Below are 23,020 nucleotides of genomic sequence, written 5' to 3' on the forward strand. Positions count from 1 at the left end.
TAATTCTTTGGTAGAATGTTGGGTATGAAACGATTTTAGTGCCTTCATTGTTGATTACAAGAGTTAAGCAGCAATTAACACAGAAGAGATAGGAATGAGATCCTCCTTTTATTCTAATCTTCTTGAGAGAGGCTTACTTTTCACTCCAAATGCAATCTAGACCTAGACCTAGACTCCTAACTGCACTCACGGTGGCTGATTCATACGTAACGATGCTACCATATGCAGAGGATTCGTTCTGTGCTTTTGCGGTTAGTATTGCATAATAATGTACTTACCGAATTCACAATTCATGTTCATCTTGTGATATCTGGCAGGCTGCACATCTCCTGAAGACATGTCCAGCACCTCGCCGCAGTTTGTTCTCCAAAACGGCTCGAATTTATGTCATGTAGTGGTTGTTCATGAAAATGGTGTGGATTTTCACTATCCCAGTAACGATTATTTTGAGTGCTCACATAACCACTGAGATGGAATCATGTGTCACTATAAAAAAAAAATTAAGGTGGGGTCAAGTAGTCCATCATACACTGACTGTTGGAAGCACATGCAAAACCTAAGTCTGCTCTGATAATCAGGTTCCGTTAAATCTGAACTACACGAATTTTGTAAGATTTTAATTTTAATTGTTTCATACCTCTTATCACTGAAGACTGTGACACTCCTACCTGCTGAGTTACACGGCGGGATGATGTCGTAGGACTTCTCTCTAGTTGGTGGCCAGTTTCATCTAACATCTCCTCAGTGAGAACACATTTCACACATGTCGTTTCTTATCCAATACTGATCCAGTTATACGAAATTTCTTCACTAAATTGTAAATCATTGCTTTAGTTTTGGTGAATCAGGGAATGACCGATGGAAGTTTGTTACAACTGTTCTCCAAGATTCGTATTTCACTAAGTTGTTGTAAATAAACACTCGTTGTTCAAGGCTATATTTCATAATGGACACACTACTGCAGCCTACTCTAAATGTGTGGTATACAGCTGCACTTTCATTGTGTGAACGTGTTTACGTAACTAAATACGAAATGTACACGAGCAAGAGTTGTGATCACTACGATGGCACAGCAGTTACTATGCATATGACTTTCCACTGATGCCGGTCTAGTCCTGGCTGACTCACTCTGTATAAGCATGACTTCTGACTGCTACAACTGGTGTTCCATGAATGGACTGAAAGGCACAGGATGACAAAGGATAAAAGAAAAACATACAAATTCAAACATGGAGCAACAACTTTTTTTTTTCAACTCTGCTATAGAAATTTATTCAAACTCTGTAAATAAATTTATCGCAATTTTTTGTTTCAACACGATATTCTCATACAGTGACCCTCAATATATCTTACATTCACACACTCTTTTATTCTAATCTCTCTAGCACACACTTTCTTGCATTATTTCATAAATAGAATATATTTACATTTTGCACATACACGCATACATACATGCACAGTGGTATACAATACATCATATTGCCATGCTTTCAGAACAATTTATACATACAATAGTTACATTATTATTTAATCAATTATGATGGTCTTTACCCCAGTACTTTTTTCACAATTATTCAGTTTAATTTCTTCTGTTGTCGCAAAAATTGGAAAACAGTAACACAGCTGCACCCCTTAATACAAAATATTGGGTTATGATACAGGTCAGTTTACTCCATCTATATCATTTGTAGAAAAGTAAAACACAGACTTGTCTTTGTTTCACATTCAAAAGTCTAAAATAAATAAAAACGAGTTAAAAAAAAGGTACAGATTTGGCAACATGGGTTTATATAATGTGCACTGGTTAAGCTTCAACAACTAGCTGCTGTATTATTATTATTATTATTATTATTATTATTATTATTCTTATTATAATAAATAGTATTATTATTATTATTATTATTATTATTATTATTTAATCTACTGTAGTTCTCCATAAAAATTCATCTCTTTTAACATTTGCAGGTTGGCAAGAATGGTACGTACATCTGGCACAGATACTTATTAAGTATTATCCTCAGTATTAAGAAGATTGTGGCCTTACATTTTAGGTTAGGTTATAACCAAATTATCTTGTGATGGTACGCTATTTGTTCTGTTCAACACTTGTAGGTTTCTTGGAAACAATGTTCTAAATTTTTGTCTTACATCTTCAATTATTTCCAATTTGTCTTTTCTACCCAACTATGAATTTTAAAACATAGGTTCCCCAAACCTTTTAAAAATCGAAAATTTACATTTTAAATAGCCTGATAAAAAATTAAAACTTCAAATAAAAATTATGTTCGCTATTGAAACATACTCCATTAATATCAACTTTACATAATGCCCGTGTTGATCCTGGATTTGGGAACTCACGTTTTAAAATGTAACATGTGATAGTTAAAATGTGATTAAAAATACCTAATCTGTTGCCTTCTTTCTTCTTTGTACAGAATAAATTTCTTTTCATTTAACACTCGATTATCTGTGTAAAGTTGTTGTTTTACATTAATCCATATTATACAAATTTGAAATTGCTTATTTATTTTTTATGATCAAAGATATTAAGTTTCAATGTATATCTCTAATATGAGATGAAATTTTCAATTATATGTTGTAAGAGTGTGTGATTTCAGAGTGGAAAGAACAATTTATCATCTTAATTCATACACATTGTAGATATTTTTATAACATACCGAATTAATGCATACTTCATAACTGAGTCAACATTTTCATAACATTAAATATATTCATGCATAATGTACATTATGTTTTAACGCTTTTACTGATGACATGTCATCAATTAAGGATGACCAATCACAAATTTTGCTTGATGTTTCTGGATGTAGGCCTTTAAGAAATATCTAGTCTCAAACACAACATACTACCTACTCACTGAATAACCAATTGATTTCTTGAATGGCTATATTTAATTGGAAGTATTATTCTGGTTCAATATGGACAAAAGCTTCAAAAGAATCATAAATAACCTCAGTCACTGCACAATTGTCATACACAGGAATGATGAGTTGTATAATCAAATCATCAGTAGAAGGGTTAAAATCATAGTTGGTCATTTTAAGATTATATTGGAGTTTTAAAATCCCTGCCTAATTCTGTAAATAAAGGTCATTATGAATGTTCTGTTTCTAAATTAAGTACTATGAGTTTATCTAAAATTAGTTCTGTTTTTTAGTTTTCTTATAACTACTCAAAACATCATTATGCCTGACACTGGATAAAAACTAGACAACATGGGCAAGCTCAGATCGCATTTTGAAAACTACATTACAAATGACGATTGGCTATTTGCCAATAAATCGAATATTGGGGAGGAGAGAAGTGGAGAAGAAGTTTATGTTTCAAATGCTTTCTGTTATCAGATGAGTGCTTTAGAATCTGATATGACAGTAATTAAGGCAAAGTTTTAAGTTGGTTATTTTTTACAAGTTATTATTTCTATTTCGAAAAAAAAATTCTGGTAAACTTCATTATTGTAATTTTGTATTCTTGGAGAACCCCTGAACAACGATTAGTGTGTTGGCTTTCCATAACAGTGATCAAGGTCAAAAAAGAAATTTGTTATGGACAAAGGCAGTGTTTGGAATTTTTACAGGGTTCTGTTATATTCTTTGCTATCACTCACCATTTCACACAGTTCACAATCATATATCCCACTGATGCAAAAGAATGTCACATTATAATCCCAAGAAATCAGATCATGGAGTTTCTGCAGTGTTATTTCTCAATGTATAAGAAATCATAAAGGTGTCAATACTTGAATAATCAGTGACAACACTCTTGTGAGTCAGTGAGTGAGTGAGCCAGATCAGTCGGTCAGTCAGTCATCATTATATTGTCATGAGAAGTAGCGAGCTGAATTATAAAGTTGAAAATACAGAGATTATATTGATGTTCCCTTTTTCGATTAAATTTTTCAAGTTAGTTTGAAATATACAGGTTCCATAGTTTGGTTCACAATATTCATAGATCAAATTTGAACTCATAAGGGAAAGTTGTCAATGAAAAAAAGGCGATATTTTAATGAAATTCATAAAAAAAATGTACGATTTGGAGTGTACTGGGTAAACTGTAAGTCATGGCATGGATTTCTTTAGTAAAGAGTAACAAAAAAGTGAAGTACCATTTTGCTGTTTTTTGTATAGTTTCCTAGAGAAATGTGCAATTTTAAATACGTGGAATATGCTATTGTGTAACACTGTAATCAGTGGTCGATTGTACAGTACTCTATTGTGTTTCGGTGGACAACTCCTGCACTGGACGTGTTTTCATTGCCAAGGTCGTAAGAAAAAACTACAGATGGTGTACTGTTTAATTTTTCTGTTTCAAATGTGTAGAGAGAAGCCGCAAGCAGTATTTACTTTAACCAATTAGAAATAGTTGCCTCCCACTTCAATTTTTAAAGAAGTTATCAGTAACCAGTAAACTTATGTAAGAGAAAGTAAATTTCAAGAGCTGTCTTCAAACACAATTGTTTATGTTTACATTTCTTGTTCTCTCTTCCATTGCTCTAAGAAACGTACATGCGAGCTGTACATATCTGTTGATTCCAGACAATGAACTTTTTACAGTGTTGTCATGGTTCTCTACAATTTAAAATTGCTCTGAGCAACAAACATTTACATTTATTTGGATAAAATTTCTGCAAATTTAAGGGAAAAACTAATATTCGTTCAATCATTCATTATCAAAATTCACTGCTCTTTCAAATTGATTGAGAATATTGTGAATTTATCAATAGTTTTCCTAAAATATGCTACTCAACATTTCATTAATTTTTTTTTTTTTTTTTTTTTTTTTTTCCAAAACGTAATCAAAAATGAGAACAACTGTACTAAACTTTTGTTTGAGATATCTCAAAGATGCAACCCCAGGAAATTAATGACATGGCTTATGGATCAGCCTGTATATTCTAACACATCTAAGTTACAGGCATCGACGGTTAAACATTAAAAAAAAAAACTTGTTTAACTACAAGTCTTTTAGTGGGATGGAGAGGTATGCAAGAGAGTTTGTTGATCACAGGTTAACCGCCAATGCCATCTGCTCCTGAAACCAGGAACAGAGAGGAAATAACTGATGATCTATTCATATCTCTTTTCTTTCGAGTTTTGCATGCCATAGGTTCATACTAAGGAAATCATAATTAGTCCACCCACGCGGTTAAATCAGTTGTTACATGTTCAAAGTTAATCTGAAATATCGCAATTAAAAATATTTTATAAACAAAATAATATGTTAAACATTTTCAGTACATCACTACTTCTCTGAATTCTGTTTTTTATATAATTTATCATGACTTTACTTATCTCAAATGTTTGTATGGTTTCTATGATCTCACACAACTAACCGTTTCAATCACTGTGTGAGTATAATAAAATCATAACATTTGAAAAACGACGACATAAGAGAATGAGTTACCATTTAATATTAGCACTTAAAAAGATTATCTTCTTATTGCATTAAAATGTAACACATATTTTTGAAAACAGGTTCTTATTGATGTCAAAAGTTAAAAAAGATGACAGAAACAATGAGACAAGCGCTTTCTGGGAAAGAGGGGGGAAATATGTATTTTATCTAGAAAAAATGTAATGTGTGCATGACAAGACTTTAAAATGTTGAAAATTCAAAATATCAGAACAAAATATTTATATACATTCTTTTGTTTTGTCATATAACATGGTGACAAATGACCCATTTTACGTCTGAAATTAATTACTTCAAAAGACTTTAATTTATTTTATATTTCCACATGAAAATACGATATTTCTTTACAACTGCGCTACCAAAGGATGGTAGGATGTATTTACATATTTGGCTTCTAGGTGAGTCATAAGTACCATAAACAAAAGACAAACTGAGTGGCGATGCCAATTTCGCATCGGAATAAAGGTGAAAATTTGCTGTGAGTGGTGGCTGGCAGAAAGGTGCATGTAAGTTTTTTGGTAGATACATAGATAGAAAAATACTTTTTGTAACGTCAAGTATCAGAGCTAGGTTAGGTTTGGTTAGTTCAGGCTTTTGGTACGCCTTACATAATATATGCACTTTGGTTAATAGGTGGGTATGGATAAATATCCATCTTCCTTTGGTAGCGCAATTGTAAAGAAGTTTCGAAAATATACGAGATATGATAGGTACCATAATCCAAACGTTTACAGTCCCCTTCAACTAAGTTATTCTATATCAAAATACGTTTAAAATAAAAAAAATTAATATTTTTTATCTTCCCTAAAAATGCTTTCAAGTTACGTGAAAAAGAATGATCTTGTGTAAAAAGAAAATCCTTTAAAACCTTGCACACATTTCTATGTATCTAGCCATGGTTATTACCATCTTCTGCCTTTTTTAAACATTTTTAAGTACCCATAAAGTAAAGCATTTAACCCTAGTACTAATATAGTAAATTCACTACAGTATCACATTTTGTAGGCCTTTCCTTGGGCAGTCGTAATCTCTGTGTTACGTTTTATCAAAGAGAGAGTCCAAATTTCACAACTGTACAAAATAACCAGTAATATAGCCGTTTTATAAATTTTGAATTTCAGCTTTTTCGAATATGCTCTCTCTTATGCTGTACAGGAATTAAAATTAATTTTATATTTAACATAACGACAAATTACCTCCACAAAAAGTTATGTATTGAAACACCCCTGAATTCAATGATTATGATATGTCTACTGTCAGCAGAGTAATATTGAGTTGATCATACTTCAGATAGGCTATCAATGTTATTTTAAAATAATTGCGTAAGTAAAACGAAATTCAGAACCTATTTTAGACGAACTCATAGCAATGCAGTATGAAGGCTTTCATGAGAAAAAGTTTTTTTTTTTTTTTTTTTTTTTTAATGATCCTTGAGTTGTTTAGTCAACTATCCAGAGACAGGCTGGAACCTCGTGACACCAATACAGCAGGACTCATGAGACAACTGAGCCAGGAATTGAAATGATGAATTAAGGCGCCCAAAAAAATATACAACACAAATAAATAATTGCCATAAGTTCGTAGCACTTCCTACACAAGTAATAACTTTGAACCACAGTATAAAGATCCATTATGTCGTAAAATATGCAGAAACTTGTAATATATGTATATATCAATGTTAGAAAAATTGCGATTGATGCAATTTTCAAACAAATACTGCTTTATTACATTGGTCACATATAATAGTAGTACATATTATATACTGAGATGTCACTTTCCAAGTCTTCATGTATTTGTAATGTGAGGGAATTCACTGGTTCTTAATTATTTGAAGTAAATGCATTGAACATTATTCACTGTATTCACTAGCATACAAGATAACTTGGTGCTGAAAGATGACCAGAAATTTTAAATTTTGGATTATATTCACTGGGTAAGGTTCTGATAAATTAATGTATGGAATATCTACAATAATAGTTACCTGGATTGGCTCTGGAATCTTATTCTTGCTCTTATTTCTTAGACCATAAGCAGTTTTTACTTAGACCTGCTACTTTCGCATTCCGTTTGAAAAGAGCAAAACCAAAAAAATAGAGAACTAGAATAACACACCAAATATTTTGCTCCATCACACATGAATGTCCAGCTAACCTTCACAACACAGTAACTGTGTCAAGATGTTCCACTTTACAATATTTCTATGAACACAAAACATGTAATTTAGTTACACACAAGTACGTCAGGAATTCAGAGATATAGTAAAATTATTGAATGCCAAATAACGTTCATATCTGCTACTTAGTGAGCGAGCAACTCCAGTGTTAGAAAATTTTTCTTTAAAGCTTCTTCTATGCCAGTATATAGAGTATAAACAACCATGATGCAAATCTGGCTTTCTTTATAACATTACTTCGTTAGTTCCACCTTCCAGATTACCTGAATACACATAACAAAATTATTAACAAATTGTTGCAGGTCCTTCTTTTAATGGTCACGTGTTCCAAGGATCTCCTGTTTATATTAACTTGAAAAATATATTGCTGTCCTCACATTAACGAACCATATACCTCAAGCAAAATTAATCCAATTCCTTTTCATTTTCATCTCTAAATGGACATATTTATCAGGTACGAAATGCCATCTTCATCATTCGTTCTGCAACCTGATTTATGCCCCAAAATTCGGCGAGAAATAGGACTTGTAAAGTTTCGTTAAAAGTATCCACATACACTGCCTTGTAACTTAATTCTAGCACACTCATTTTTGTATATTAAAAAAAAGTATATACAAAACAGACAAAACTAAGATGTACATGTAATGAAGTTTGTGTTCCAAGTCATGTGTAAATATAATGTGGAAAATCGAACATACAGAAAATTGTACAACACAAATACTAAGATTACAAACGAAACATTTTTCTTATCAATGAGCAAATGCTACTTTTACAAACAGATATGAGTTAAAACATTGATAATACATTACAAATTAAAACAAATATGCATTTAAAAACTCCGTTATTATACTTTCCCGTATTTTATATAATCAGTACGTATAGGAGAATATAATTAATTTTAATATCACAATGATAAATTACAATTAACTGATCCTACATAACCTCGAACTGCGTGAAGGTAGGATTGTCCCAGTAAAATCGTTTGCCTGGGATTACAGTCGTATTTGAATTTGAGGGGGTGGAGGGTGAAGGAAGAACTGAGCAATTAATTTTAACCAGGTTCCAAATTCGTAAGAAATTATTTACGCTCTAGTCACCCACTTTCTTTCGATTTTTATGCTTATCTTATGTGGTATGACGTAAGTACTTTCTTATTTAAAACATACAAAGAGAGTTTGGCACATATTTATCTGGAAACATTATTACGTATGTATAGGGATGTCAATTGTGAAATATATTAGAATTATTGATACTGATAAGCAAATACTATTCTCATATTTTTATATTGTTTTATGAAATAAAATCAGATTTACTAAAAACAAATTTATGGTACTTAAAAGGAACATGTTCTCGTTTTACTATTATACTAGGTGGAAGGGGACTAAATGAGATCCTCTCTTGAGAGAGGAATCAGCAAGGCGAGTTAAACAAACGACTAATATCACTGTGGTCGTTTGTAAATGGCTTTTGAGTTATTTCTATAAATAAAAGCGAACAGAATGCAACATTGCAACCCATGTTCACGTAGTGATTGAGTCGCAAAATTATGCACCCTACATAACTGCACAAACGCTTAACAGAGGCTGTGGCTGTGCACAGGGTTGCCAGATTCTCTTGTCAGGAATCTAGGACAGATGATGATACTGCATACCTAACGTGACTACACACTTGGATTAATTCAATCTGTAATACAACTGAATTTATTAGTTTTATGTGTTTCAACAGATTAGGCTATGTAGGGCCTAAACTTTTAATTTTGTTACGTTTTTCTAGATTATGAAATTTCCTTTTAATTATTGATGAAGTCTGGCAAAATAATGTATATTACAGCCTGATCTAAACAGAAAAAATGTATGATACAGTGTTTAAATCCTATCAATAATAAATCAACTTCCAAAGAGAATAAAGATACTATATAGTAACTAATACATACTATGGTATTATCTTTTTCGTTTCAATATAACCTGATAGAATGCAATGTTGACGACGATGTTGAACATATAGGTTGGATAGTGTCTTGAAAAAAAATGAATAAAGAATTTTAAAAATAATTTTACAGAAATGAGCAAAAAATTGTATTTTTCCAATCTACGACATTCCAGGACAAACATAACTCAATCCAGGACACAAGACACACCATTAAAATCCAGAACAATCCTGGGAAATCCAGGACGTCTGGCAACCCTGGTTGTGCACCTTCTCCTTCCCTCTCTAGTCTTGCTTCTGAAGTGTTTCTATTGTCACTGAACATATGGTTGCCACATCTTCATGTCACAGACATTGTTACCGATCTGCAATGAAATTACAGCCAAACCGTCAATGTTACGTAACAAACTAATAAAGGTAACATTTTTTGGTATTTACTCTACAAAATCCCCAACATCACCTCTTCAACGTCTCCCAGTATCCTGCAATATGCATTCCAAAATTCAACTAAAAATGCTACTCCTCTCAAAACCTATTCACAGAAGACCACAATTATACTTAGAGTTCTTTGTTTAACTCATTGCGCTGATTTACCTCTCAAAGTGATCCTATTTAGCCCCCTTTCACCATGTATAACGTGTCACATGGAGTAGGCTTTTGCATCTTTTCATCACCTCAACAATTTTAATATTTCAGATAAGGGTGGTGACAACAGATATGAACACTTCATACGTTTTTTATTCCTTGTTTTCTTTATTTTAGTAGGTTATTTTATGACGCTTTATCAACATCTTAGGTTATTTAGCATCTGAATGAGATGAAGGTGATAATGCCGGTGAAATGAGTCTGGAGTCAAGCACCAATAGTTACCCAGCATTTGCTCATATTGGGTTGAGGGAAAACCCCCGAAAAAAACCTCAACCAGGTAATTTGCTCCGACCGGGAATCGAACCCGGGCCACCTGGTTTCGCAGCCAGACGCACTAACCGTTACTCCACGGGTGTGGACTCTTATTCCTTGATGTCATCCATTTTTTCAGTTTATTATTATTATTATTATTATTATTATTATTACTATTATTATTATTATTATTATTATTATTATTATTATTATTATTACCATTATTATTATATTAAAACTATTTCTCAATGCTTCTTACATCATCATCATCTTCCTGACAAAATTTGGGAACTGTAAGGTATGTTACGACCTTATATAAATTTTTCACGCCAGTGTTCTGCAGGTCTGTCTAAGGATCTTTTTCCTCTTGGTGTACGTATTAACAGCTTTGGGGATCATATGTATGTGAACTCATTCTCTGATGATTGGATTTCCAATTTTGTTGGTATCGGTTGATGTATTCTAGAAGTGACTCAGTTCTGAGTTCATTTAAAATATCAATATTTCTTTTCAGATCCCACATCTGCGCATTTTAGAGGTTGTTGTTCTGCTCTCATCACTTTTCTTTAACATTTATGCCTTGCTGCCATAATTTAATACTGGCCGTGCTAAGGTGCTGTGCAGACATATTCTAGTGTGCTTTTGAACAAGGGATGATGTCATAATTCTTTAATAAAGCCTGTTGTTCTGTCGTAGCTAATGATTTCCTCTACATTCTTTTCTTCCAGAACAGAGCGATTATATCCGAGATAGGAAAAAAATATTCTCTCAAGTATATTGTTACAAACACAAATTTTACTTTATATTGGTTCTTTTCTACAAAATGCCACAATTTTTGTTTTGTTTGTTCACATTTCCTTATTACACTAAAGCTTTTTTTCTTTATATTAACGCCACACATTTTGTTGACTAGCCATTTGCACCTCTGCCTACTTTTTGGCAATTATGATGAAGAATCCAGCTCTGGTTTGGGGCATCGATTAGGTCGGATCATCCCCATATGATGGGATGACATATAAGTATGTAAGTACGCAGAATGGATGAAGATGAAGGTAATATTGACGCAACTTGTACTAACCAGGATTCGATCCTGGACCCGCTGGTTTCGCAGTCAGACATGCAGACTATTACTCCAAAGTAGTGGACTACACTACAGCTGTTGTAATGTAAAATCTGTATTTCCCAACCAAGACTTCGAAATTTTATTGCTATGACAGGTCTACAATATGTATTATTGATTTCTGCATTGCTGGTGTTACATAATTATGACTAAGGGGTTTATTCGAGACAATTCATATGGCAGAATTACTAATGGGATTCTGAATACTAATACTTCAGGTCCTGATACATCTATGATATACATTCATTGTAGAGAATAATTTATTATTATTATTATTATTATTATTATTATTATTATTATTAGTTACTGTAAATATTTTACAAAAAGCTATAATGTATAAATCATCATCATAATTCTTAAAGATTCTACAGCAGGTGGTGTGTTTCGGCATACAAATGGAAATTGTAAATTAGAAAAGTCTTCCTAGGCTTCTTTTACCTCTAGGTTGGTAATTCAAAATTTGTAGAGATTCTGTTGTCATACATTCTTAATATATGTTGTATTCAGTTTTGTTTGTAATTTCTGATTATTTCTAAAATAGATGTAATGTCTAATTCTTGTAAAATGACTTCATTTCTTTAATAATCCAACAAAATGTATTCAGCAGTTTTCCTGAATAGTATCATCTCTGCAATATTTAATCTTGTTAAATCTTGTTTCTGAAGTGTCCAAATTTCGCTACCAGGAAGCAAAGTTGGAACTGCTATGGTATTGTAAATATCAAGTCTCGTTCTTTTTTTAAACCTGGTCAGGTCACAAAATTTTATTCAATATGCCCAATATTTGTTGGTGCTTGATATTTAATTAGTTTTGTCAGGAAATCCTTTTTATCGTCATAATTATGATAATTGACATCCTAGACATGTAAATTCATTTATTTCTTCTATTATTATATTCTGTACTACTGTATTACTTCTTACAGGTTGTTGACCTAAGAGGTTATGGTTTTAGATTTCGAGGCTGGCATATTCATATCTCTGATCTTCATTTCAATGGACTTCAACTTTTTCAGCTTTCTCTTCCAATAACATTTGCTTTTGGAACTGCAGCTGTTTCACTTTCACATTAGCCAAGATTAAATAAGTGAAGCAGAACAATATGCGTAGTTTCATTATCCACAATCATTAGACTTTAAATTTGTTACTTTCGTTACCAATTAGTTACTTTTTGGTTATTTTCATTACCAGTAGACATTCTGCTGTTTTTATCAGTTAAGAAATTATTATTATTATTATTAATACGACTATGTGCTACTACAAGCTAACATCAAGGTAATGTTTTCAGTATTATGTATCCTCAGTAACTCATGAATTTTCTAAAAATGACTTTCCTTTCCAACAGTATGCACTGGTTAGGTATACTGGAACTTCTTTAAGGAAACTTAAGTACCTATTTTAATTACTGTATACCCAGCAAATAAACATACTGCTTAGAGCTGATTCAAGAAGTAGGCTAAATATCACTCTTGTATGATTAATTTTGCGCTCTGCATCCTACATACATCTAAAAATGCTAATGTACATCACCTCTAGAGGAAAAGGAGGAAGGGGGAAATTAATTAATACAGTGATTATTATCGATTGACATCCCTATATGACAGCAAACAACAAAAAATGGAACGAGGTCTAACTTTATGCGTGGAATCAAACACCGAACATTTTACGAAAATACAATTTTCATTAAAAATTAGTTAACATATGTGGAAGCTATCTGTAAGTGGAAGAATAAAACGGAGCTCAATATATACAGTACTTACTATTTTATGTGAAAATAGAGCGTAGTGATTTCTTAGCATGAGTGCAACAATGAATTCTACTACCACATATTCGTGTAAAGGCTTAAGATGTAAATAATAATATTCTGATGCTGTGAAAATAAAATTATGTGACAATTTATATTAGTCTCAAAGATTCGTGTAAAATACGTAACATTGGAAATATGCAACACTAAATAAAGAAATATTATTCTATATTCTGCATTCATATTCTTGTAGTATAAACCAAATATTAATTGTTTAATGGAACGAAGCTCAAGTTTAACGTTCATTACCATTTACCTACTCAAACTATAATTTTCAACTGATCAGAATTTCCTTTTTGTTTTATCGAGGACAAAAAAAAAAAACGTATATGAAAAGTGATCTTTGTACGATGTACTACTCCATTGCATTCCACTATTTTATGATGAATAGTTCCATATCGAACCCAATCTAAAAAATTCGAAAGTTCACCAAGTTGAAATAAAATTTCTTATATATGATTTGAGATAGACAATAAATGGCATAATCTCAATGTCTATTCAATTTGTCGAAAGGTCTAAATTGTATTTAGATTAACATTTATTTAATAATTAATCCATTTCAAAGTTTGATTTGACAATGTGAGAAATCAGTTCAGCAAGAATTAAGTTTTCATGCGTCAATTGAATACAATGTATGCATTTACAAACATGGCAAAAATGCACAAATATATCTGAAAATTCAGTTTTTGAACAGGATTAGACAATTTATTACTATACTGGTACTGTTTTTCCAATTATTGGAAACTATAACTGTAATCCTAAGTAATTACAATGTATCACTATCAGTAGTAGGTAATTTCATAAGAGAACGTCATTTTGATTGATCAGTACTATCTTCGAATGCTCAGTATTGTTTCTGTCCATCTCAGATGAGACTTTTAAAACATTTTATGCAAGCAGTGATATGTTCCCTGACTGATAATTTTTTTTACGCATTTTGATATGGATCATAAGAAAATACACGAGTAATGAAATATAAATAATAAAAGCATTTATGTCACTCCAATGCACAAGCTGAACAGAGATTATGAGAAAAGAGAGAATCTATGGCATAATTCCTAAAGGACAGTATTTAAAAAAATGGATCTGACAGAAGACCATCTGAACACGTTTACAGTGTGACCATAAAAACCCGAGATATTTTAATCACAGGAGCATTGTGTGATTAAAAAATCAGTAAAATGTAATTATTAGGTGTATAAGATAATCCCACATATATACTACAGTTTAAAAACCAAGAAAAATGTTAAGGTTTCATTAGGAAATAAATTACTTTAAAAGATAAAATACTAATGCAATAAAATGACCACTGAATATGTAAGCCACATACATAAGACAAAGTTTCGATTATCATAGTTGTAGAGAAATAAGTAGCATGTTCAGGTTATATAAAGTGAGGTGCAAGAATAATGAACACATCACAGTTGCACGAACTTGGTCAGTCGTCAACCCTGTTAATGAATAGGACACATCCACTTCTTGCATTTTAACTGTGTGATGTCACATCATAGAGATTATGCCAATGTATTTTGGAATACTATTTAGAATTCACAGCAGTAGCATAGTGTAGAATGTATTTGTAATTCCCAATCATTCAATTATATTCAATTTAATTTCTTTAAGTCCCTTTTCCTTGACATACGTTAAATTTTAAACCCTCCCTTTTATGTTATTACGAAAAATGTAAGTGGATTATGTCTTTTCAGTAACATGATTGATAAAGTTTCCATTTTTACTTCTCTGACATCTAAAATTCTAACCATCTATAATTCGAAACCTTTCAATTACTTACACTATGAAAACATTCATTTGCAATTAAAATGTGCAAACACTTTGATACGATAAAATTATTTTGTTTGTCATTTTTGGCCTCTGAAATATCTAACACCTCACTTTACATACTCTGTCATAACAGGATATTTGTTCACCCGCCTATATATTTCTCTCCTGACTAGTAAACGGAGAAATTGTATATGAGTCTGAATAGTTTTTCCAACGATCAAATCACAAATCTAGTGCCTTTCGACATAAACTGCTCAAATACATTTATTAACCCTCATAAGTCAGAGATAGCTGTGAAGATCAAATCTAGCACATGAGGTTAGTGCAGGCAGTATGAATTCATTACATAAAACATTGATAAATATTGTAATGAGTGAAAAATTAGACCTAGAAGTACTGAATTGCATTAAAGGAACTATTGTGAGTGGGAGTATACATCTATAAATCTAGCCTAGCATTAAATTAAATTATTGAAATGTTGTATTAAATAATAAACTCTTACTGCTTTAATGCACTCATTCCATAAAAGTCCAGAGTTTTTAACTGATTAATGATCTTAAAAGAAGGTGAGGAAATATTAAGCTTTATCTATGAAAGCAGAGTAAGAATTTTTATTAGATAATTATTTTAAGAGTGGAAGTTCTACGAAAAAATATTTTGTATGGCTCATCTCAAAGTTAAAACTGTCAACGAGTTTTTCTATATAACAAATAGAATACGAACATTATCATACAGTGTTAACTAATATGTAAGAAACCTTTGGGGGTATCAATCAATCAATCAATCAATCAATCAATCAATCAATCAATCAATCAATCAATCAATCAATCAATCAATCAATCAATCAATCAATCAATCAATCAATCAATCAACCAACCAATCAATCAATCAATCAATCAAAGGACAATATGGAGCATATCGACTCCATGTCGATTTCACAAAATGCTTCTACTCTGTTCTGTCTTTTGCTAGTTCCTCCCAATTGGTAGTTCCCATTTCCATGCATTGCTTCTGAATTTCATCTTCCATCTACTTCGAGGTCTTCCTAGTGGCCTTGTGTTGTTAAAAGTGTTCATATATATTCGTTTTGCACTGCTGGAGTCATCCATATGTATAACATGTCCTGTCCAATTTAATCTTTTGGTCCGTATTATATCTAAAATTGACGGTTGATTATAAAGTTTGTGAATATCATTATTACGTCGAATTTTCCACTTGTTTTCAAGTGGATCAAAAACTGGACCAAAAGTTTTCTTCAAAACTTTTTTTTCAAAAACTATTAATTTGTGTTTTTTCCTTTTTAGTTAAGCTCCATGTTTCCGATCCATATAATAGTATAGGTTAGATTAGTGTTTTGTACAAAATGGAATTGATATAGAATTTAAAAAAAAAAGTTATTGTAAAATACATTATATAGTTAATTTCGCTCTGTTTTTTAATTAAAGGTACTTTTTATTTCATTGATTTAGTTCTTACATTAGTGAGTCATGTTTATTCAATCAGCAGACACACTGACAAGAGCATCAAATTGTGAATGTTTCATGGAAAATTTAAATATATTGCTGGAAGAAGTTCCACTATACTTAATTCATCATATGTGGTTCATTCATGAGGGGGCACGACTTTATTTTTCTCTTGCTGCTAGAACGATTCTAAGTCAGTGATTTCCTAGTAAATAGACAGGTAATGGAGGACCAACATCTGGCCTGCTACTTTTCCTGACCTCCAGAGCTGCCTACAGGGGATGGCCAGTCACTGCAAATGCAGTACCTGAGAATTGAATTATTAAATCCATTCTGTGACTTTTTTCTAACGATAATTATTTCATTGATATTACTGAATTAATGATTTGTAATGATAATAATAATTGATGATGTTACATCTGACAAAAATGCGGCATATTTTTATCGCTAGTCTGATGTTTTTATAAGAAACCATTCCTTACACTGATTCAATAATAACATTAATGCAAGAAAGATTTTCAGATGAGATATGAAAATGTTTTTCAATACTTCTTTTACGTTCTAAAAAAATGAAAAATGTAAACTCTGTGGATTTTAATGAAGCTGTATAAACGATGCTACTGAGGTCTATGGAAGTATACTGGACATCTTCAGACAAGAGTCTCAGTCATGGTACCAGATTTGGAACGGAAAATCAAAACACAGAAGCAGAAGGTCTCAATTTAATTTCTATGGTCTTCTGAGTAGCAGTGAATTTTTTCCATCAGTAGCTGCAGCAATTCCAGTAACTTCTTGTTCAGGAGAACGATAATTTTGGTGAGTGAATACAAGAACACAGTCATGTTTATTCATGTTACAAAAAGAAAAACAGAACATATTATTTATAATTTACGTTGCAGTAATTGCACTGTTAGTGTTAGTACCGATTATTAGATCACTATGCACTAAAAAAATTGAAAATATTCATGCAACTATGCAGTAAAAACTGTTGAAATATGTGCTAAAGATTGAAATATGTGCTGTAAAAAATAAATCTAAAGGTTTAACAATATTGCTTTAAATTATTTTCATTTATATCGTAAGTGTTAAGAAGCCATATTGCACAGAAGAAAAACATTTGTCTTCAGAAACCTATTTCTTTAATAAACTGTTTCTGCTACTTTTTTCTTTCGGTATGTCCGCAGTTAAACTTCCGAATAGAGTGATCCTGTACTGGTTCTTCGCTTGATTGTGTAGTAAAACTTGTTGAAATGAAAATTTACACTCCACGAGATTTCATTGTTGCAGGTGTTTAAATACATTCAGTTTTGTTTCTATGAAATCAGAGCGCAGTAACAGCATTGTCTTTGCAGTAGTTCCATGACCTCAACAATACATGACTTTATTGTCGCAGGTGTCTAAATACATTCATTTTTGGTTCTACAAAATGAGAGTAAAAGGTGGTATAAGCCTGGATGACATCTAGGTGCCGCATATTTTCGCCCTGGCTCCTGAAAAATTACACTTACACAGTTAGTAAGTATACAGAGCAGCAGTTTTACATGTACTATTTTGCATGTTTTTATGTCCTCTATCCATTCCCTAGAGGTTTCCCACATATCAGTTAACATCCTGTATATGAAGTATCACATCAATAAAGTATAAAAATTTGAAGGTGGTTTCTGTTTTCACCAACTCGTCCCAAACAACTTTATTTTTCACAAAGAAGGAGTGGGGGGAGTTTATTTCAGTTTTTTTTATAAAATCAGGCCCAACTGCTAAAATCGCCACTGTCTTTTTAAACTACAGATGCTGTTCAGAGTCATTACGAGAACGACTTATGGAAGATGGGGAAATGATGAAATGGTAGCGACAGTATAAAGTGAAATATAGTAAGTTTAAATTAACTGCAATACCACAACCAGGGCCAACAGTGTTGCCATTTTAGGAAGTTCGCACTAACTTTCGTATTCAGTGAATATTCGAATCTAAAATTAGTGTACAGTATTATTTATGTTGTGTTTTAATAAAGAAAATCCAAACAGTTTTTATATTTATTTAATTATGATCAAATGATTGAGAAATAAGCTTCACATGGCTGCAGTTTCAACAGTTGGCATCATAAAATACGAACAGGCAACTTTTTTAAATATTTGTATTATCTGGCGAAATCTCGTATCTGGAACTAGTCTGGTCCCTTTGGTGCCAATTTAGAGGGACTCCACTGTATTTAGAGAGATAATCTGTGGTATTACAGTTTTGTTCATCAAAGAACTCACAAATTCCGCCAACTATCGAATTCTAGTCCTTTCTGTGAAAAGAAATGTCACCAAATTAAATTACATAAAAGATGAAATTTTGACTCAGCTATATGAATGTAAATCTTTTGGGCTTAGCTAATTAAAAAAAAAAGAAAATATAAGAAGTTCTAAAATTAATTTTGTAGAAAAAAAATACATTCTGCATATAATTATAATTGTATGCTAAACAAATTCCTCAACAGAGCTTTGAAACAAGTCTATTATTTAAATTATTCTTATTTTAAAATTTTGATAAAAGCTGATAACCCGTGCTTTATGATTCTCTTTATAAATTAAATTATTTGGAAAAAAAAAATGAAAGATTGTAAAATGTAATATCAGACTAAGATGAAAGGTGAAGAAGTAGTGTAGACAGCGTAGAGGAGAAGACTGAGGACATCAAAGAAGAATTTTTCTGCTAGCTTTTCACTATTTTTCATCACTGAGCTATTTTCAACATAAGTAGAGGCCTGTGTAATTCACGAGATGTGATAATGTGGTTAGTTCTCATTTTGCCAAATTTTTGCACCATTTTATCTTCTTCCTATAACCTCAAAAAACATACTTTTGAATTGCGAAATAATGTAAATTCGTATTAAAGTTTTTAAACAAATTCCAGCAATACTTGTTTTAGTCGTGAAATCTTAATAATAATTCGTATTTTTAAGTAAAAGTTTCATAATTTCACATTTTTTTTTTTCGATGGCAAATTTCGTTCTGCAGTTTTGTCAACGAATGAATGCAGCCATGTATTAAAATGTATATGAATTGTAAGGACTGAAAATGGCTGCTAAAAATACTGCAGAGACACTCTTATTACATTTGATAATTTAATCCAGGATTATGAAACTAGTATATTGTTACTGCGCTTCCAAAATCTGCTATGTGTTTTTAAAAAGATTTTTCAGGAGAAAGAAAAGAGTATTATTACTTTTAATTCTACTGATTTTCAAGGCTACTTTCGGTATAATTTCATCATTCATCATGTAATGATTGAAATTATACCGAAAGTAGCTATGAAAATCAAGGGAATTAAATGCTTTTTTCTTCTCCTACGAAATCTTTTTAAAATTAGATAGCGGATTTTGGAGGAGCAGCGACATTATACATAATTTTAAAATGACACCACCAAACTGACAATAACACCGAAATTTTAAAATTTTAAAACGAATTCTCTTTAAAAATTAAACCACTTTCACTGGACTCTAATCAAAGTAATTATTTCCTTGAATGAAGTAAAAACATTACATTGGCTGTAATGTTTTTACATACAAACATTATAACTATTAAAAATAAAACAACTTCTGCTTTCACCAGTCTGTACCAAAAGAGCGCTGTAACTCTGGAAGTTTTATAGAAAATAAAATTTCGCAACTATCCCTTGTATGAAAATTCAGACCACTCAACCAGTTCATTAACTTTTAACATGTATTCTTATGGAGAAAAGAATTCTGTGCAGTGTGTTATCAAAAACATTTTTCCTTAGCTCTAAAGCTATGACAAATGCATTTTCATGATAGATTTATGCTTGAGATTATATAACACCAATGATTTTATTTCAATAGCTAAGATGCAGAACGGTACACTGTGACTGTTAAACAACAAAGAGAGCATATGAATGCAAGCTGCAGTCCACTCTACTTAAAGGCCAAAGTCTGCATAGATTGTGATGCATTGGGGGGAACGCTCAATAGCACCAACGTATGGATACAATAAAAACAGAAAAAAAGTACTTCTATCTTAAAAATCTGCATCAAAGCTATCTAAACCTGATAATGCTTGTGACTTTTTTTTTTACAATAAAAACTTCACAATCGCATCTCTTCTAATTAATCTCTTCTCTCTGACCTTCACCCTCAAAATAAATTACATTCATCTGTACTTATTTTTCTTTAAAATAGAACGAGGCAGTGTATCAAAGACTGCCATTTTGAACAATATAATAATAATCATATTTATGTACAGTCATCAAGTTCAACCAACGTAACTGGTTATTCCACAAAGTAGTGAACAATAATCCTTGTTCACAACTCTATTGCAGAAGCACGAGTTTGCACCAAGAGATGTGCGCTCTGCCCCCCCATGTAAACAGTGCACAACCAAATGAGTATCGACACGTTTTTTTTATAAAGTACTCTTTTATCGCGATCCACGGGTTATGTCTATGTACATTTCAGCACAAGTATAAAAGCGTACATTATAATGTTGTACCTTGGTCTCCCTCGTTTACCCATACTCTCTCTCTCTCTCTCTAATGCACTTGGTGAGCATTTTGAATACAAGATTCAAATATCAAATAAATATTTTTTTTTTTTACTTTTTTTTTATCGTAATGTATTAAGCCTAGGCTTCTATTGTATTATAGCTATATGTGATAGATCACTAAATGACAACTATTAACTTAAGTAGCAGTCTTGTATGGGTTTCATTCATTTTAAACTTTTTTTTTTATTTCAATAATTACGAACATGAGGCAGTCCATATTACAATAGTCTATACAACTTCATATTAAAAAAAAAACAACACAACAATTCGACCTTCACAGTGACATAAAAATTATGAAATATGTGAACATGCAGATGTTTCATAATAAAAGGGTTGGCGGGGAGAAAGAAGAGCAGCTGACAATACTACTTATTATCATCGAAGTCTTTAAAAGACAAGACAATGCGTATTTAACAACAGCATGACTTTTTCTGGACCCCATCGGAGTTATTATTATTACACACGTCATTGTTATGCTATGTCTTTGCAATCTTAAAAAAATAATAAATCGTAACAAAGATTGTACACATTGTTGTTGCAGCAGCACCTTCTTCTGTTTCATTTTTACCTTACAAATGAAAGCTCTGTTGATATTTCAGAGTATCAGTTGCGTTTCTTGACTAGTGTTACAGAACATAATGTCACGTGTAAGTTTTATTATGAATGATTGCACTAATTTCTTCCACATGCCCTGAGTCCAGTCATATATTGCAAAAGATCTCACTAAATGGAAGAGGAGCTATATGTAGACCTGTACTTAAATGCAAGGAACTTTATCTTGTTACCTAATAAAAGATGAGATACAGCTCAATTTTAATAAAACTCTGGTCATATCAGTACCTTTTTAGGAGAGAGATGCAAGAATATAAAATAAATATAATCAATAGAATTGAAATTTTTAACAAGAATCATAGAATAAAATTTGAAATTAAAAAACATGAGAAAGAAATGTACACATATTTCCCTTATAAGGCAAACTAAAATAATACAGAACCCAAAGAGAATGAACAACTTATTACCAAAAATACATTTTCTACTATAAACCAAGAGGAAAGAGCAATGAACATGGGCTACACGAGAAAAAAAAAAAACTTTTCTTAAAGGCAATATAAGAGTGTACAGACAAAAAAAAAAAAATAGAACCTAACAGCAAAACACTTCAATAAACGAAGAACGAAAAAAAGAAGAGACACAAGTTTTCTGGCATAACCGAAAGGGAAATGAGAAATGAAAAATACGAAGAAAATTATAAGTATTTTTCTTACTAAAACGAAGCAAAACACGATCCAATGTGCTAATCAGTTCAACAGAATGAGCAATGAAAATACAAGTTTTCTACTACATATCATAAGGAAAAAGTGAGGGGGATTCACAGAATCCCAATTGCAAGAATACATCTTTTTTTCATTGTTTTGTATTATATTGTTATTTTTATTATTAGGGATAAGTTTATATTGTTGAATATTTTTTATTGTATTTGATTGGTATTAAGGCTATAAATAATAAACTCTTCCATTTTCACTTGACTTCTATTATATGGACTCATTCAATGGCATCATAACTATCTCGAGAGTAAGTATCTGGTTATAAGCAGATAATGCTAGTTGCTTATTGTTAATGCTCGTCATGTAGAATATACAATATTCGACAAATGGCAGCACACATTCACTTTAGAAAGTGCAGTATATACTGTTCTTCAACCAGGAGTTTAACCGTGAAAAGAATGTGCTTACTATTGCGTCATCTATTGGAGCGAAGTAGATAGACAATATTACCGTTATAACACCAGTTTAAAAAACATGTGCTCTCCTGCATATGTTATTTCTTGTATGGAGGGATTAAAAGACCAGGAGATTAACCGTGATCTGATTTTGTAACT

The 23,020-nt window shown here is 31.7% G+C and overlaps 1 protein-coding gene across 1 annotated transcript in view; it reads right to left on the bottom strand.

Moving 5' to 3' along the window:
• Window positions 1-4,768: 4,768 nt before the first annotated feature.
• Spt20 overlaps window positions 4,769-23,020 on the bottom strand; it is a 104,358-nt gene continuing 86,106 nt past the window's right edge. The window contains exon 20 of the mRNA XM_069824196.1: window positions 4,769-9,897. The gene's annotated coding sequence lies outside the window, so the exon portion shown is untranslated. The remainder of the gene's footprint in view (window positions 9,898-23,020) is intronic.

The sequence above is a fragment of the Periplaneta americana genome, chromosome 4, assembly GCF_040183065.1.
Source record: "Periplaneta americana isolate PAMFEO1 chromosome 4, P.americana_PAMFEO1_priV1, whole genome shotgun sequence".
Taxonomy (NCBI): Eukaryota; Metazoa; Arthropoda; class Insecta; order Blattodea; family Blattidae; genus Periplaneta; species Periplaneta americana.